Raw genomic sequence first — 5,000 nt, forward strand, 5'->3', positions numbered from 1 at the left:
TGATGATGGGGAGGCGTTTAAGGACGTGAACATTTTTCCTTATAAAAATTAAAGTCGACAATGAATATTGATTCTGATTACTGATTTACGCTTTAAAAACACATTAGAAGGCAACCAAATCGAATTTGAGGAAATTCCACGATCAGAAAATTTTTTTCGAAAAAAAAAAAAATCCGAAAAATATTTTTCGATTCCGATTACTGATTTACTCTTTTAGAACACATTAGGAGGCAACCAAATCAAATTTGAGAAAATTCCACAATCAGAAAATTTTTTTCGAAAAAAAAAAAAATTCGAGGACACCTCGGTCATGGCAAGTTATTTCCCACAATCCATTCCCCGATCCACGTACATCCCAGAAAAAATCATCTCTCTAACTATCCTGGTTCAAAAGTTGTATCGGAACATTTTCACGTCGAAAATATATCTCTAAGTCCAAACCGATGCACCACGTAAACTAGGGCAGACCGATGCACCACGTAATATCGGGCAGACCGATGCAGAACGTAAACTCGATCATACCGATGCTTCACGTAATCTCGATCTTACCGATGCACCACGTAAACAAGGGCAGACCGATGCAGAACGTAAAGTAGATCTTACCGATGCACCACGTAATCTCGATCTTACCGATGCACCACGTAATCTCCATCTTACCGATGCACCACGTGAACTGGATCTTACCGATGCACCACGTAATCTCAATCTTACCGATGCACCACGTGAACTGGATCTTACCGATGCAGAACGTGAATTGGATCTTACCGATGCACCACGTAAACTCGATCTTACCGATGCACCACGTAATCTCGATCTTACCGATGCACCACGTGAACTGGATCTTACCGATGCAGAACGTGAATTGGATCTTACCGATGCACCACGTAAACTCGATCTTACCGATGCACCACGTAATCTCAATCTTACCGATGCACCACGTGAACTGGATCTTACCGATGCAGAACGTGAATTGGATCTTACCGATGCACCACGTAAACTCGATCTTACCGATGCACCACGTAATCTCAATCTTACCGATGCACCACGTGAACTGGATCTTACCGATGCAGAACGTGAATTGGATCTTACCGATGCACCACGTAAACTCGATCTTACCGATGCACCACGTAATCTCGATCTTACCGATGCACCACGTGAACTGGATCTTACCGATGCAGAACGTGAATTGGATCTTACCGATGCACCACGTAAACTCGATCTTACCGATGCACCACGTAATCTCAATCTTACCGATGCATCACGTAATCTCGATCTTACCGATGCAGAACGTAAACTCGATCATACCGATGCACACGTTATCTCGGCAGACCGATGCAGAACGTAAAAAAAAAGCTTACAGCACGCGGTGTCCAAGCGGTCACCCATCCAAGTACTAACCGCGCCCGACGCTGCTTGGCTTCAGTGTTCTGACGAGAACTGGCAATTTCAGCGTGGTATGGCCGTAAACAACAAATATAGCGATATTTTCTATGATATCTCACTTTTTGGGAGCGGAAAGGACGTGAACGTTTTTCCTTATAAAAAATGAAATAACTTTTGGATATTAATTCTGATTGTTGATTTAAGTTTTAAGAACACATTAGGACATATCTCAATGAAATTTGAGGGATTTCCGAAATCGAAAAATATTTTTCGAAAAAAAAAAAAAAATCCCAGAAGACCTCGGTCATCTCAAGTTTATTTCCATATTCTATTACACAATCAACGTACATCACAAAAGGAACCATCTCTCTAACTATCACAGTTAAATTTTTGTATCGGAACATTTCACGTCGGAATATCTCGCTAAGTCCAGACCGGGGAGATCGGTCGCATTTGACACCGTCCGCTCCGGTCTAACATCGTCTTGGAGTCGGGGTAACGATGGAGAGGCGTTTAAGGACGTGAACATTTTTCCTTATAAAAATTAAAGTCGACAATGAATATTGATTCTGATTACTGATTTACTCTTTTAGTACACATTAGAAGGCAACGCAATCAGATTTGAGGAAATTTCAAGATCAGAAAATTTTTTTCGAAAAAAAAAAAAATTCAAGAACACCTGGGTCATGGCAAGTTATTTCCCACAATCCATTCCACAATCAACGTACAACATAGAAGAAATCATCTCTCTAACTATCCTGGTTCAAAAGTTGTATCGGAACATTTCACGTCGAAATACCTCGCCAAGTCCAGACCGGGGCGATAGGTAGTATCTGACACCGTCCGCTCGGGACTGACATCGACTTGGACTCGGGCTAATGATGGGGAGGCGTTTAAGGACGTGAACATTTTTCCTTATAAAAATTAAAGTCGACAATGAATATTGATTCTGATTACTGATTTACGCTTTAAAAACACATTAGAAGGCAACCAAATCAAATTTGAGGAAATTCCAAAATCAGAAAATTTTTTTTCAAAAAAAAAAAAATCCGAAAAATATTTTTCGATTCTGATTACTGATTTACTCTTTTAGAACACATTAGAAGGCAACGAAATCAAATTTGAGTGAAATCCAAAATCAGAAAATATTTTTCGAAAAAAAAAAAAAATTCGAGAACACCTCGGTCATGGCAAGTTATTTTCCACAATCCATTCCCCAATCAACGTACATCCCAGAAAAAATCATCTCTCTAACTATCCTGGTTCAAAAGTTGTATCGGAACATTTTCACGTCGAAAATATATCTCAGAGTCCAGACCGATGCAGAACGTAAACTCGATCATACCGATGCTTCACGTAATCTCGATCTTACCGATGCACAACGTAAACTAGATCACACCGATGCAGAACGTAAACTCGATCATACCGATGCACCACGTAAACTCAGGCAGACCGATGCAGAACGTGAACTCGATCTTACCGATGCACCACGTAATCTCGATCTTACCGATGCACCACGTAAACTCGGGCAGACCGATGCAGAACGTGAACTCGATCTTACCGATGCACCACGTAAACTAGGGCTGACCGATGCATCACGTAAACGACGATCGAGAGGCGCGAAAGGACGTGAACGTTTTTCATTATAAAAATTGAAATAAATGATAAATAATGATTCTGATTGTTGGTTATCATTTTTAATAAGCATTAGGAGGCAACCAAATGAAATTTGAGGAAATTCCGATAATAGAAAATTTTTTCGAAAAAAAAAAAAAATTCATGAAATCCTCGGTCATCGCAAAATATTTACCATATTCTGTTCGATAATCAACGTATATTTAAGAAGGAATCATATCTGTATCTATCTTGGTTCAAATTTTGTATCGGAACATTTTGACCAAAGTCCGAGCTTCGGCCGAAACAGACACCGCTGACCTGGCCTATCGATCGACCGAGAGTCGGGGATAGAGCGTAAGTGTTGTCTGGAGGGGAACCCTGTGCTCTCCTGACATATATAGGGAAGGTGGTCGCGTTGGGCGATGCAGAACGTTTGGATCGGGAATTATATTTTTGGTTCAGCTATTGGAATATGGTTTATTGTTGGTATATATTGGCGAAATAACGTTCTTACTGACTGGGGATATTCATAAAAATGAGTCCGGAGATTTTCAGATCGAAGTCCGAGTGATCCGACTTGGAAGGCGTGTTGGGTGGGTCGAGATGGCTTAGATAGATCAGACGAGGCGGGCTAAGTGTTGACGTCATGCATCGGTCCATTTTCAGATTGAGTCCGAGTAATCCGACTTTGAAAGAGTGTTGGGTGCGTCGAGACTGTTTAGATAGATCGGACGAGGCGGACTAGGTGTTAACGACATGCATCGGTATATTTTCTGATCGGAGTCCGAAGAAATCGGCCCTAGTAGGCGCAGCGGACGGTCGAGACGGCCTCGGTGGGTCGGATCGATCGGGAAAAGTTTGCTAAATCGTGTCTGGAGGGGAACCTTGGGTTCTCCTGACATATATAGGGGATAAGGTTTGGGTGAACGATTCTTCACGTAAAAGTTGAGTAATTTATTTTTCGATAAGCTTTTGGATATTGATGAGAAGTATATGTATATCTTCGATTAAAAGAATTCTTACCGTCTCCATGTATATTATATTAGATATATAAGAAATAGTTAACGTGATGCATCGGCCGATTTCCGGATCGGAGTTCGAGAGATGCGACTTTCGATGCGCGATGGGTGGTTCGAGACGGCCTAGATCGATCGGACGAGGCGGACTAGGTGTTAACGACATGCATCGGCGGATTTTCTGATCGGAGTCCGAAGAAATCAGCTCTAGTAGGCGCGGCGAACGGTCGAAACGGCCTCGATCGATCGGACGAGGCGGACTAGGTGTTAACGACATGCATCGGCGGATTTTCTGATCGGAGTCCGAAGAAATCAGCTCTAGTAGGCGCGGCGAACGGTCGAAACGGCCTCGGTGGGTCGGATCGATCGGGAAAAGTTTGCTAAATCGTGTCTGGAGGGGAATCCGGGGTTCTCCTGACATATATAGAAGGGGTGGAGAATGGGTCCTGTCCTAGACTGTTTGGAGTTCTTTTTAGGATGATATTCAGTTGGTAAGTGGTAGACCCGAATCCGACCTCGGCGTTTGGGTACTGGCAAGGTGTGTTGGTTTCGGCTTTCGCATCTTGGGTCGCTTTCGTCAACCTCATGCAGCGAGGTCGCGGTCCGCTTCGTCTCTTTGTAGTCGAATGGCCTTTAAGCGACCAACCTTAAAATCGTGATCCTCTGCCCGTTGCGGGTTATGTTCACAAAAAATTTGCAACCACTCAATTCGTTCCGAGCGACAAATATTGTTGAATCTCGAATCACCGTGTCGTTATATTCACATGTATAGCGAAGGGTCGAGATGGAATGTGTATAAGAAATTAGTTGATAGCCGGGGGTTCGTATTATATATGGACGCCTTGGCGAGGGATTGTTTCTAGAAACTTTCTCATTTTTGATCGGTGTTTTGTCCGAGATGATGATGATGTATATATAGCTTGAGTCTCATGCTGACTGGGGGCTGTTACGTCGTTTCGTCGAGGACTTGCACTTACTGATGTG

The 5,000-nt window shown here is 42.7% G+C and overlaps 1 pseudogene; it reads right to left on the reverse strand.

Annotated features, from left to right (window-relative positions):
* Nucleotides 1-1,351: 1,351 nt before the first annotated feature.
* Nucleotides 1,352-1,468, reverse strand: LOC123688466 (annotated as a pseudogene).
* Nucleotides 1,469-5,000: the final 3,532 nt, after the last annotated feature.

Source organism: Harmonia axyridis, chromosome X, assembly GCF_914767665.1.
Source record: "Harmonia axyridis chromosome X, icHarAxyr1.1, whole genome shotgun sequence".
NCBI lineage: Eukaryota > Metazoa > Arthropoda > Insecta > Coleoptera > Coccinellidae > Harmonia > Harmonia axyridis.